Consider the following 15826-nt stretch of genomic DNA (forward strand, 5'->3'; position numbering starts at 1 on the left):
GTTAGTGATCCTGTTTCCACAGTATGGTAGCATACACCTTCACGCCAAGCACCAGACAGCCATACATACATACACAGACACACTGTGGTGACCAGCTATGTGTGTACGGATAGCTGACGTGTGTGACGCACCACACCTGCCAACCTCATGCTTTCCACACTGCAGTATGTACAGATCTGTACAACGGTGTACACTGGGATGTAGTCCCCACCATAAGTGGCATGTGTGGTCACACAAGCGGATACACATGACAGTGCTGGGAATGATACACCTGCCATAAGATGATCTGTTTGATAGGCATGCAGCGGTACTGTCCGCAGTATGTGTACCAACGCTATGTCTGGCAATTGTGTGGCTATGTGCACACGGGTGAATGTCAGTGATACAGGTGTCACATGACATACAGTTGGCTACACCTGACCGCTGTGTATGCATTAAGTCATTACCATCAAGTAACAGTGACATAGCGTACTGTTTGCACATGGCATGATAGGGTGGCATGTGACATGCCTGTGAGCCATTCCTGGCACACATACATCTACACAGGTGGATCACCATGTTATGTACACAGATCCCTCCATACTGGATGTACAACCAACTGTACTGTCTGTATGTCACCATATACAGGTGTCAATGATGGGGTTGCATTGCGACTGCATGTTGTAGTTGGGCACAGCTGTGGTACAGACATCGGCCACTGCACATGCATGGATGCTGCATGCACAGTACAGATTGTACATATTTGTTTGTCCTACATGTGTCTCCTGTAGCCAAGTTTGTATGCATTGCTGTTGGTGGACATGTGTGTTGACATACATAACACATGGACTGTGGTATGATATCACGGGTGTCATGGGTGACTACTATGGGGGAATGTGTCCTCCAACATTGCTACCTCCTGTACTTTGAGCATTCAACAGACATGGACCCACCTTCCATTTGCGTGTGTATGATTGCTTAGGCCACTGTTCTGCATGGGGGACAGCAAAGGCTTAGCTATGTACATATGTGTTTTGTGTGGTCCATGCACACATCCACTACAATCACATGTTTGACATATCCAAACATGCGTGTTCGTTAGTGTACAGCAACACTCATGTGTCACAGCTGTGTACCACCCGGGGCCCATGGTATGTCTTGAGCTGACCTGGTCATGTATAGTGGTAGACTTGCAATGCATAACACCTGTTGGAACCCTCTCAGTACATGTGTACCCTGCACAGTTGCTGTAGACCTCTGTACAGTCCACTGGTCATGTGTCACATGGTGTTGTAGTAATGTATGGATGTGTACTTCTGCAGCAACGACATGGTGATGTCTCAGGGGCTACAGTGTAGACTGCGGTGTGTACATCTGTGATCTGCACCTGTGACAGCTGTGATGGCAGCTGAGCATGTGCTGGTCACTGCATGTGTATGACCGCTCTGTGCGTGGGGACAGTTATGCCTTACTGTGCCCTTCCGTGTCTAGACTCCATCTGCATGCAAGACGGCCCTTTGAAAATGCTAAGTTTGTGAACATGCCCAGTATGCTGTTCTGTAGATGGACACACATGACAGTCCCAACTGAGCCCGTGCGAGTTGAGACTGTCCGCATGCAAGACGGCCCTTTGCAAATGCTAAGTGTGTGAGCATGCCCAGTACACCATTGTGTAGATCGACACACAGTACAGTCCGAATGGATGTGTATTACTAAGCGTGTGGCCATGCCCAGTGACACCTTGTGTTGGTGATGTCCTTCTGTGCATGGCCGTTGACATCCTGTATAGCCATGGTGGTCATCCAGCCAACAGATGTCCATTTTCAACATCACAATGGATGCCTACGGAGTACACACTAGTCGACTATCTTGAAGGGTGTACTGTCTGTGGGGCATCCCGTGACTATGTCATATTGTCATGGTGCACCGTACATCTTACATTGCCACGATCACACCACTGCTGTGTGTTTGTCTACGTGTACCGTGGGACAGTAATATGTCTGTATGCCTTCAGGCTGATCACTCTCTATACAATCCCTGTCGGTGTCCTTGTCAGTGCGGATGATGACACACACCTAGATGTCTGCCTCTGGGACTGCTGTGCTTAGTAATCTCGGTAGCGCGTTCTGTAAATGCGTCATGCTGTAGTGTGTTAGGGTAGTTAGATGTATGTTCGACTCCCAGCCCTGCCAAGTGTGTGTGTGTGTGTGTGTGTGTGTGTGTGTGTGTGTGTGTGCGTGTGTGCGTGTGTGTGTGTGTGTTTGTGCACATGCTCCCGTCTGCCTGGGGACTCAGTCTTGCTTTTAGACGCCGCACACCACAGCAGTTTCCTACCGATGTCTTTGCCTTTGCGGATGATGACACGCACCTAGATGTCTGCCTCTTGGACTGCTGTGCTTAGTAATGTCAGTAGCGCATTCTGTAAATGCGTCATGCTGTAGTGTGTTAGGGTAGTTAGGTGTATGTTCAACTCCCACCCCTGCCAAGTGTGTGTGTGTGTGTGTGTGTGTGTGTGTGTGTGTGTGTGTGTGTTTGCGCGCATGCTCCCGTCTGTCTGCAGACTCAGTTTTGCTTTTAGACGCCGCACACCACAGCATTTTTCTACCGATGTCTTTGCCTTTGCAGATGACGACACGCACCTAGATGTCTGCCTCTGGGACTGCTGTGCTTAGTAATGTCGATAGCGCATTCTGTAAATGCGTCATGCTGTAGTGTGTTAGGGTACTTAGGTGAATGTTCGACTCCCAGCCCTACCAAGTGTGTGTGTGTGTATGTGTGTGTGTGTGTTTGTGCACATGCTCCCGTCCGCCTGCAAACTTAGTCTTGCTTTTAGATGCCGCACACCACAGCAGTTTCCTACCGACGTCTTTGCCTTTGTGGATGATGACACGCACCTAGATGTCTGCCTCTGGGACTGCTGTGCTTAGTAATGTCGGTAGCGCGTTCTGTAAATGCGTCATGCTGTAGTGTGTTAGGGTAGTTAGGTGTATGTTCAACTCCCAGCCCTGCCAAGTGTGTGTGTGTGTGTGTGTGTGTGTGTGTGTGTGTGTGTGTGTGTGTGTGTGTGTGTTTCCAGGTGCATGACAACAGTACATTGCTTTTACCGTATTCACTCTCCATAACATCCGTGTGGCGTCTTTGCCTTTGATGCTGCTGTCTGCAGGCTAGACATGTGCCTGTGTGAATCATATGATCCACTGATCATGGTGGCACATTTTGTAACTGTGTAATGCTGTCGTGTGGTACAGTGCTTATGTTTATGTTCTGCTCCCAACCCTGCCACATGTGTGTGTGTGTGTGTATATATATGTATCTATCTACACATATCTATATATATATGTATATGTATATATATATAGCTATATATATATATATATATATATATATATATATATATATATATGTTTGGATTATCACTCTTGACTGTGCTGCATTGCCTGTACGTGAGCACTTTGGATGTATGTACATCTGCTATGGCTCTGTGATAGTGCACATACTGGTTATTGTGTTGCTGGGTATTACACGGGCATTGGAAACAATGTTAGTGCAGCACTTTTGACTGGTCTTATGCAGATCACGGCAACAGTCAGCAGTGGTTATTACATTGGATGAGTATGGCTCATATCCATCTGTAGTAACTGTCAATTCTATGCACCCCAGGTTAACATTACAGATGCACGTTTATCCACAGGTTGTGGTACAGATCCCAGGACTGTATGTGTAGACATTGACAGGTGCAGGACTGGGTTGTGTTGGATGCATGGAGGGGTGTCCATGACCAGTAATGGGGATCTCTACAGACTGGCAGGTACGGTCTGTGACTGTCCCACAACCTCCTGTATATGGCTGACACATGCTGTACCTGTGTATATGCAGACACATACACTTACCACAAACAGCTACGGCTATCACATACACACACCCATTTCACCACCATTGGGCCATGCAGTAACCGTTGTCCCTCACACACACACACCTATGTGTACATTGGATGGCTCTGTGACAGCTCTGGACATGTTAACACCACACCCTGTGCATATGATGTCACCTGTGCCACCACCTGTGATGTGTAACATTGATGCAGGATCTGACTATCCTGTTGCTGCTGCACACGGTGGCTTTATTCCACTGTATTGATGTTAGCATGCTGTTAACACACAGTGTGTTACTTCCAGGTGTACTTCAGCAGGCATGATGCATTGCAGCTACGACCATCACTGTAGCATAGTTTACAGCACTGTTACTTCTGATGATGTAGTCTCCAACCATGTGCCATTTCACTGATGTGTGTAGTATTGGCAGCATGTGTGTCTGTGTGTGCAGTACGTGTGTGATGTGTGTAGTACACATGTATACATGCTTACAAATGCATACACGACATTACACTGGCTTCACCAGTCGTACACGAGCTTACTCGTTCTTCCACATGCACACATGGGCTAACACGAGTGCACACATGCTTACTCGGGCTTACCGGCGCGCACGGGTGCAGACACACTGTGGGCAGGTTTGCAGGTCACATCGTTGGTATCCATGGCGTACGCCGTCAGTCTCCTGACGTTCCCTAGGATAGCTCATGACACACCTCTTCCACTGAGTACTGACAGCACACATGTGACACTGCTCCAGTGAGGTTACAGTGTTTTGTACATACACACTCCTGTTGTCACCTATCCTCTACTCTAATAGTCCCCTTAACCTACACTACACTGTAGAGGCTTGGCCCATAAGGCATTACATGTTGTGATTCACTCTCCTCAGCCTCACTTGCCTCACATTGCCTACAAATGTTTTGTTACATCTCTGACAGAGCGCTTCCACACATAGGTACCAGTATGCAGTAGCCATGTTGTCTCCAGCTTGCCATTCATCTGCATGGCGTACTAAGATCTAACTAAACCTACATTTTTTATGTATATTATCCATATGTCTTGTTTTGAAGCACAGCGCGTTCTCGTGGTGCTGCGCTACGCTTCCACACCAGGGATCGGGGGAGGACAACTACTGGTTCATTGATATCCAATGGACAAAGCCGCCACTGGCCTTGGACTTGGACATTGGCATGCTTCTTCGACTGTATTCATACTGTATTTGCAGCTGTCATTGCTCCGTTTAGCAATGTGCAAAACATTAGTCGCATAACATCTGGGTACATTTCTGCACATAACTCTGCTCTTGCACGGACAACCTACTGTTTCATGTATCACGTAATTACATCATTTGCATAGCTTACACATACAAATGGGGTATGTTGCAAATCCCAACATTGTCCGTGCAATGTTCGTGTTACGGGTGGTCTTGCATGCCCCTGCGGGTGTTTGCTGAATAGCCTGGCAGTCATCTTTCCTTGCTGTACTCTCACTCAATCCATACATGCCGGAGGCTTCGTGTATCATGGCCTAGGCTTTGCTGTGTGCTATGTCTATTTGTGGTGTATGCATGGCTGTGGGTATGTCCCACTGTCATCATTGGTAAAGGTGACACCCTATAGGTACTTCCTGTAGACTGCTGTGTCATTTGACATGTCAGCACATACCTGCGGATGAACTTCCTACTGCAGTGCTTTTCATACCTTCTGAGTTACGTTGTGGTCGATAATGCTGTTTCCTCAGACGTGTATCTGTTTCTGATCATACCTATCAACCTCATAGTGCAAAACATCTGTACAAAGCCTAACATAATGGGGGGACAGATAGGGGCAGATTCTACATATTGCTCTTACAAACGTAGATAGTTGACAGTATTATAGGTTTTGCATTAGTATGACCTTTCTGAGGGATTTGGGATCTTAAACACATATGTTTATCATTATTTAATGACATCAGTTCTCAGGTGTTTGGCCGACAGGTACAGATTGTGAGAGGAACACACCACACATATGAGGCATACATCTGCACATTCGTACAGTTACGCCAATACACACAATACATGGCGCCATCACAGGCCAGTTACCATTACATTCCTATTGCAGGATACACCCACTCACTGGGTTATATTCCTCACACAGGCCTACAGGTGCTTATCCACACTACTTATTCCATCATGTACCTTATGTGTACGCCGGTATTTGCGCTTTCCATCAGTGGCAGAGCTCACGTACGAGTATGGGGGACTGGACACAGTATCGGTGACACTGCATGACACCCTGAGGGACACATATCATTTGAGTCTATTAACCTTCCACATTGACTTTCACAGGCCATACGTTGTAATTCACATTTACATTTATGGACAAACATGCTTATGACTTGTACATGTTTTGTCATTTGTCCTGACATCTTTCTTCTCACCTGTCCACCTAGTATCACTAGTTCTGTACATTTCATTAGGATGGGTTACCTTCATACCTCTCACCTGTACACATTATGGGTATACGCCCTTGGGTTTGACCTATGATTCTGTTACATTTGTCATCATAATGTGCCTTTCTGGTAGATTGCTGGCAAGCCATGATGGACTGTGTGGTTAGGTAATCATGACTGACATTTCTATTGCATGATTACTAACTCTCATAACATTCGTATTCCTGACTACGCAATTATTCTATCAACGGTCTGACTTTGTCTGAGGTATTTTTAATATAGTCCCTATTTGTCTGTCGTGTACTGTGCCTTAGTCCAGCTGTCTTATTCTGACATTCTGGCAGGTATGGTTACCATCTTGGTCGTATGCATATCCATCCATGATAATTGCCTACTTGACACTGATATAGGTCCCTACGTCTTCCCCCAATGGTTTACACAATATCCAATGGATGGGTTGCACCTTTTTGGTGAATATAGGCATGTGCTATACCCACATAGGTATATTGATCACTCCCATGGGGCATACCTAATAGATCTGTGCCAACCAACACCTTGGCCCAATTCTGCATACCCATGATTCCCATACCTGACACACCTCCACAGTACCCATTAGACATGTTTAATGTGAGCGATAATAAAGTGTGGGGACACTTCCGAGCACTCCCCACTCTGCGGATATCAGCTCATACGTCATATATTCAATCGACCCATGTGTTATTACCCTTGCACCTGCTACTGTTGCATGTACAGCTATATCGTAGTTGCAGCTGTGACGTCTTTCACATCAATGATGGTTCGCACTTTGTACAGGATCAATTTTTGGGGTCCTGCAAAGGACACCTATATTCATGTTTAACGTGTAGAACTTGCAGGCCCTGTCACACTGGTACTTTCTGGGCAATGGTTTGGAAACCATCGGTGTATTCTCCTTTCATGCATGTCTGTCTGTCTATCCTTATTAACTATACTGTGACCTATTTATGTACATGTGTTATATGTACAGGGACATATGTTTGTTGTGTATATATCTATTCATGTATCGTGTGTGTATAGATATATATATACCTGTACATATATACATATGTCTGTACATTCCTCATCTCGTAATTTGCTTTGGATTATGTCTGTGGATATATGTGTATATATATCTCCATATCATACCTTTCAACTGTACAGATTTCCGCTGCATGTACAGCTGTTTGCCTCTTATCTTTGGTCCATTTTTCATAACCTTGTATCTGTCTGGCAAGTTAGTGGCATATCATTAAAGACTGACGTTGGTAAATAATGACAAACATTTCAGGTTACGACTTTATACCCTTCAGAGAATCCATGCTAGTGAAACACCTGTTATTCTATCCACTTTCTATGTTTGTTAGGCAATATCTGGGGATTGTCCCTATTTGTACCAATAGTTGTCATGGCTTTGTCTGATTTTGTACTTTACGGGTTTAACAGGTATGAGCCATGTACATAGAACATGGGGAAAACACCATTCATTTTCTATTCTGTGAGCGGTTTACACACGCGCAGGTGCACTTGCATATCCTTATTGTGGGTTACATATGTTTCATAGATAATTGTGCTTCTGTGAACTTTCATAATTCTGACCGTAACAGTTACATATCTGTATTCCAGTTTACGGACTACTGCGAAACACACGTTCACCTTTACATATTTAAATGTGTGTACAGCACGACCACTTTCATTACACTTTCAAGTTATATGTGCAGTGGTCGTAGGTCAACCGGGACTGCATTCACGTTGGCCGGATACCGGAACCGCTATTCTATTGGTGTACTCCCTCATTGATATGCATACCCATAGTACTTAGCTACATCAACATATGCCTCACTGCTTCACCTACGACACAGGCATCCATTCTCCTGCTGGGAAAAAGGCGGTACTACATATTACACATTCTCTATTGCCTACTGCTGTGGACTCCGGCTGCATTGTTAATCACTCTGAGGAGATGCAGAACACCAAGGTATATAGTCCAGCCACATACAGGACTTTGATTGTCAGGGTGTTCATGTAGTGATCTTGGTATAGGCTTGTCCACCTGGTGCATGGAACTTCCCTGGCCGAGGTCAAATGTCAGACGAAGCATATGGACAGGGATTATCTCCCTATTTTGAAGTATTACCTGTGTTTCTAGACACAGGTGTTTGGGCACCTGTCAGCAGCTTATTCTGTTGGCATTACATGTTATGGTTGGGGTTGCTACAGTCCATACTCCACGGTGAGGGGTGTTCCCATTCACATTTGACTATTACCTGTATACAGTCATACGGGGATTATTATTTTTGGACATGAAGTGACTACAGGTAGTAGTCTTTTGGTGTACATTACACAAGTGTGAAGGGCTGTTCCTGTAAATATGTACGGACCATACCTCTCACCCTCTTTGAGCACCGAACCTGTGCAAAACCTACACGATGGGGGGACTATTAGGGACACATTTTAACGATTGCTCATACAAGCTTAGAACGTTGATAGAATGCTAGGTTTTGCATTGGCATGCCATTTCTGCAGGTTGTGGAGTCTTATACTCAGGATATTTCTCATTATTTAGTGACATCAATCCTCAGCTATTTACCACACTCGTGCAGATTGTCGGAGGCACACAACAACACTATGGGGCGAACCTGTGGTCATTCTTAGGGTTGCCACCTTTTCGACTGCCCAAAGTGGGACATGTTCTGTAGAGATGTCAGATTTTCCAGGACAAAACATACCTACAGCCGTGCATAGTACAGAACTTTAAACTTTTTTGTACATATAATAGCTTATTCTAGTAACGTTTGGATTGCTTATGCTACTTCACATAACATATTGAGGATTCATATATAAAATAATTGTTTCATGCGACTATTAAAGTAAATTAGGAAATACCATTGTCCTAAACTCTCAGGACATTTGCTATGTCGTGATTTTTTTCACAGGACACAACTGCCTACAGAGGGACTGTTACTCACAAAGTGGGACAGGCGGTGACCCTAGTAATTCTGCAAATATCCGGAAAGTTGAGTGGTATGGCATGGACCTCTGTAATACGCTGTTGTGTTCTGGCACAGCAGTAGCTCAGCATTAAAGACTGCAGTTGGAACGTGCTGACAGACAGTTGGGTTTCAGACTTCATACTCCAGACATTAATGCCAATGTGCAAACTGTTATTCTATCAAATTCTATGTTTCTAAGAGATATGTTTACAGATTGTCCCTGATTTTGGACCCTCGTCTTACTTATATTCACGGCTCTGTCCAGATATCTTGCTCACACAGGTTGACAGGTATGGTCAGTCACGACTGCACACAGTCAGTGTCCCTCAAACTTGATCAGGGTTGACCTGTTTATGTAGTGCCTCCCTCACCCTCATGCAGTTTTCCACTTTGCAAATGTGTGCATTATATTCTCCCACCTATTTGTGTCTGGACACGTGCGTCATGGGAAGGTATTTTATCCTGGGTGTTAGGTTATGCATGCCCACTTAGGGCTGGACAGTGTCATGGACCTCCACTGCACATTCTGACTTGTGTCCAGATATCTACTGGATTGGACATCATGTCATCATACCCATTCTACTATTTACACAAGTTGGTCATCCCATGAGGGATATCCCAAAAATTGGTCAAGACCAAAACAAGTTAGATAATGAAGATTTTTGTAGCTTCACGAAAATGTGCAGGGGGTTTTACCTGCAGGGGATACATGGTTTGCAATCTTGACACTGCCTAGGGTGACAATACCTACTACATATGCGTAGGGGTCACTGTGTGTAGCTGTTTCTGCAACAAACCAGTGGACCAAGTATGGCTGGATTTGGTGGACGCTCTGGTATGGTGGCAGGTTGTGTGTTGTGGAGGGTATGCTGGGTAGGCTATTATGCATCCAGGTGTGTTGCGTTTGTTATGGCCAGTTCCATCAGGACCCATCTGTGGGTATGTGACGGTGCCGTATCTATACATTTGTCTCGCATATTTCCATATTCATATGTTTGTGGGATTGTGTTCTATACTATGGCCTGTCTGCTTGTCTTGCATCTGTTTCTACATGAGGTTGTGTTTCTTTCCACTTCACCTGCTGCCCCCTCATACACCTCCGGTTCACCTTTTCTGCATATGACACAAGTATCTCCTTTGAGGAATTTACCATTAAACGCACACCCCTCACACGCGAATTACTCACACCCCATAGAGCACTACTTTGGTTGTTGGCCCATGACACAGCCAAAGTTACACATTGACTACCCTACATGTGTCGGGTACCTTTATGGTTGTGTGGACTACCCTGCCATGTTTGCTTTCCACATGCTATACCTCACGCACATAGGTACACACCCTTACTTCACTTTCATTACTTGGTTGGTGTATCCAGGTACTACCCATTAGACTGTGTCACATACACATTCAGATTATACAGCTGCCTTCCAGATTTTGCCAGCCTCTTCTACTCATTGGTAGGATGGCACCTTTTCCTATGTCCAAGCTATTCCCTACACATGTCCGACTGTTGTGGACATTGCCTCCCCAGAGTTGACAGTTGTGTTTCTACCTTTTCAATTGTCCACAGTGTGACATAGGGTTACCACCTGTCCCACTTTGTGAGGGACAGTCCCTCTTTGGGCAGTTGTGTCCTGACATGTAATTGTCAATATGGCAAATGTCCTGAGATTTTAGGACATACATATTTCTTATATTTTATGTGATAGTTGCATTAAACAGTTAATTCTGTATCTGAAATACCTGACTGTTATGAGAAACAGAATAAGCAACTAAAATGCTACAGGAATACGCTTTTCTGTAGGCAAAACAGTTATGTTCTGTCCTTTGTACTGGCCGTGGGTATGTGTCAGCCTGTACAGTCTGATGCCTGTAACAAACATGTCCCACTTTGGCCATTTGTAAAGGTGGCAACCCTACTGTGACAGTTGCGGTGAACACAGCATATTTTACAGGCCAACACATACCCATGGTCAGTTTGGCAGATAGAACTTACAATTCTTGCCTATATCTAAGCTTATTCTTGTATCATTTCAGTATCTTATTCTGTTTGTCATGAGATTTATGTAATATACGTCCAGTGAAATATGTTTAATGCAACTATTGCATGACGTCTACGGAGGAATTATGTCCTATATTCTCTGGACATTTGCCAGTTTTACATGTTTGTGTCAGGACACATCTGCCGACAGAGGAACTTTCGCTCGCAAAGTGGGACAGGTGGTAATCTTGGTCGATGGTACAGATCATACTGTTCCTTTTGGTCTACATGTGTCCGTGTTATTATGGCTCGTTTATATGCTCCTCCTGTTTTGTTTACATGTGTATGCTATTTCCTATCACATTTGGTATGTGAAATACGGACATACCTTTTGTATGTGACTATTACATGGCTTGTGGGATATGATTCAGACATACGGTCACTACCTATATCTACATTTCTCCTTGTTTATTTCATTATGGACACATCTGCACAGCTTTGTTCCCTCCCTCAAATTATGGGTCGGCTGGTGACCCTCTCCATTGAACTGGATGTACCTACTGGTGGCGTGCTAACATCTGATACATTTCACTTCCACATGGTATAGCTATCAACACTATGTTGGACTACAGGCACACAGTTTTCCTGTCATTTGTTCATGGGTAGGGACCCATTATTCCCTACCGTGCATTTGTGTTTGAGTCTTCATTTTCTGTTCGCAAGGACTCTGCTTTGCATACGTTTCAGTCTCCACAGACACTGATAGGTACGATTACTATTGCTGGCGGAATATGATATTCAGCAGTTTAGGTTGCTCTTCGAAAGCCGACATTGACACGCCTCCCTGTGCAACTTCGATACGCCCCTTGCACTCGCGCACATTTCCTATGCATGTGGCTGTGGCGGCTGCGCGCCTTCATTAATATGCATATGGCGCGACTACTCCACATCTATGCCGCAGGGCCGGCACAAGCCTTTTGCCGGACTTGCGCCGAGCTTCATGAATTTGGGGGCATGTTTTTTTAAGAAAAGTAGCGTTTTTAACCCCCCTCCCATTACACCCTTTAATACAAGCTTTTGAAACAGATGTGTGACTGAAATTTATTCAACTTTTGGTAACAACACAAATAATAAAAGTAGACGACACAACTTCACAAGGGACAAATATAAATTAATGAGTGAACTGAGACAGAATGGGTCTTTAAAAATTATGAAACAAGATAAGGGTGGGGAGACTGTTATTTTTGATAAAACAGACTACATTAGTCAGCTTTTTATTTTATTTTCTGATACATCCAAATATTAATTCTCTTCCAGGAATGAGGTGTTCCTGACACACAAGAAAATTCAATTATTTTTGGAAGATTCATTGTTCCAAGGTGCTATTTCTAAAGAGTTGTTTAATTTTCTTAAAACAGACTATCCATTGATACCTAGAGCTTTTGGTATTCCAAAAGTTCATAAAGATATACAACGTCCCCCTTTTAGAATTTTTATCTCAGCACAAAACAGTTCAACACATTCCTTAAGTGTATTTATTGATCAGCTTCTTAAGGAATCTTTAAAACCAATTCAATACTTATTAATAAACTGCTGGGATTTTTTATCTAAAATTAATGGGAGTTGGTATATGGAGAATTGTTGTTTTTCAACAGTAGATGCTGTAGGCCTTTTTACATCAATTCCCCATCAAGAAGGTTGAGAACTATGTTATGACCCCATTAGAGAGCTCACTGTGTTTAGTGACACTATGATACATTTTATTATGGTCACTATGAAATATATTTTGTGAAACACATCTTTTTTTATCTTTCGGAAGCAATACTTTAAACAAATGAAAAGCATGGCAATGGGTGCCAGCTGTGCGCCTGTTTATGCCAACCTTGTTTTATATGCCTGGGAATCTAAATATGTATTTTGATTCTTCATATTGTCAATTTTGCTTTTCCTATTTTCATTTTTTGGATGATATTTTTATCTTTTGGAAGGGATTTGTTTAATTTAAACAGTGCATGTAACTGGAACCCCTTAAAAACACTCCCTCTTGAAAATGCAGTACTACATTTTAACAAAATGTTTTTATCCATTCTTGACATACATGATCCTGAACGTACTATTAGAATGAAATCCAATACAGCCCCTTGGCTCTCCCATGAAACCAAAAAGCTTATTCTCACTAGGAATAAAGTCTGGGCTAGATGGAGATCCCACAGAAATAATACTGATCTTCTACTCTTCCGACAGCATAGAAATCTAACTAAAAAGGCAGTGATAGCTGACAAAAAGAAATTCTATATCGAACTACAACAAACTCATCTTAATAATTCTAAACTATTCTGGTCCTCAGTCAATAAACTCCTCTCCCCGGGAACTTCCAAAACACCTTCCTCACTAAATGTAGACCCTGATACCCCACAACAGACTGCAGATGCTTTTAACTCTTTCTTCACAGAAACTATTCAAGCACTAGCTAAACAACTTAATGCCAACAACTTCTGTCCACTAAATAACCTAACAAACTCCTCCTTTAACTTTTCACTACAACCTATTTCTACATTGTACATTCACAGACTTCTTCTCAAACTAAAACCATGCACCCCCCTGCTGATAAGCTCCCTTTTCTTTTTCTTCAAAAGGCTGCCAAGGTTATTGCATATCCTATATCTATTCTCATAAATAGGACAATCAAAGAAGGAATCATCCCTGAAATTTGGAAGGTCTCTCATATTATCCCACTTCACAAAGGTGGAAACTCAACTGACTACTCCAACTATAGACCCATTGCTCTCCTCTCACCTTTGGCTAAGATTATGGAAAAATGTATCCACCTTCAACTTGTACAATATCTCTTTAATCATAACATAATAACAAACTGCCAACATGGCTTTAGACCACATCACAGTACTACCACTGCCCTGCTTTCTTTTGTAGATACTATTAATCAGAACTGAAACAACAACTTACTCTCTTCTGCCCTCTTCATTGACCTCTCCAAAGCATTCGATATGGTAAACCACCCCTTATTACTCTTGAATCCCTCTCGTTTGATATCCCAGCCATTAAATGATTTAAAGCTTACCTCACAAACAGAAAACAAGCTGTTCTCTGGGATAACCACATCTCTTCTCTCTTGCCTGTTTCCATTGGCGTTCCTCAAGGCTCTATCCTTGGCCCACTTCTCTTCTCCTTCTTCATTAATGATCTTCAAACAATAATCCCTCAAGCAACCTGCATTCAATACGCTGACGACTCTACGCTCATCTGCTCAGCACCGTCTACCCCAGAACTTATCTCTCTCACCCAAAAAGTGTTCAGTACAGTAGAAACATGGTTCTCTAGTTGTTTCCTCTTACTAAATGCTAAAAAAACAAACTTCTTCTTTTTACCCCCACATCTAGAACCTCCCCCTTACATTTCTCCATCTCTTCCAACAGCACCACTGTTATCTCATCCGACACATCAACTAAATTGTTAGGTATTACAATTGACAATAATCTCTCATTCAACCTACACATTAACAACTCCATAAAACTAGTTAACAGAAAGATAGGATCCTTATATCAAATTAGACCATTTCTTACACCATCTACTAGAACAAGGATTGCTCACTCTCATCTTATTTCTACTCTTCTATATGCGGCGCCTATCTTCACCAACCTCAAAAAAAAACAGCCTTAACAAACTGGCAACCTGCTATAATAACATTGCCCGCTTTGCTACTGGTAACCCCTATAAAACTCATCACTGTCTTAACTTAAAACTTCTAGGCTGGCCAGAGTTTCAGAACTATCTTATAATCCATCAACTCTGTATTGCCCATAAAATACTATACCAACCTAATAATACCCCCATACTCTCACAACTCATAATCCCCTAAAAAATCTCAACTCTCTCCGCTCTTCCAGTAAACTTCTGACAAGTTCAATAAAATCAAATAATAATGCTGGTGACTCTCTATTTACCAATGCTGTAGGGACAAAATGGAATTTGTTACCTGCTAGCATAACAAAGATTACTTCATTGCCTCTTTTCAAACAAAATATTAAACTGCATTTCCAAAATCACTGGCTTTGTTCCTGTAATAAACCTGATTAGTTTTTCACTATTACTACCTAAATAAAACCATCTCTCTTCTCCTTTTTACTCTTTATACTATTTGTCTTTCTTTTCTCCTCCCACTACTTCTCTACCTGTTATCTGCATTACTTGCTCTTTTATTTTCTCCACTTTCTATTCCTATCTTTTTCCCCTACTCTCTTTTCACTCTACTCTCCATACCTCCATTCCTTTGTTTATTTAATCCAATAAGTATTTTCAACTTGTTAATTGTGATTTCGACTGTATTGTGTGTTATAGTAACTAACTCTTGTAGTAGTTTTTTTACATTGAAGAGTTTACTAGCTTTCGTTTTTTTGCAAACTCTATTACTAACTCCATTATTTCATTATAATGATTATTATTATTATTATATTTTGTATGATAGTTTTTCTGTATGTATCTTACTCTGTGGATCTTTGCTCCCCGGGCCTCTACTGAAAATGGAAATTTCTCCAGCT

Source organism: Protopterus annectens, chromosome 2.part0 (genome assembly GCF_019279795.1).
Source record: "Protopterus annectens isolate FY-2018-M chromosome 2.part0, PAN1.0, whole genome shotgun sequence".
Lineage (NCBI taxonomy): Eukaryota > Metazoa > Chordata > Ceratodontiformes > Protopteridae > Protopterus > Protopterus annectens.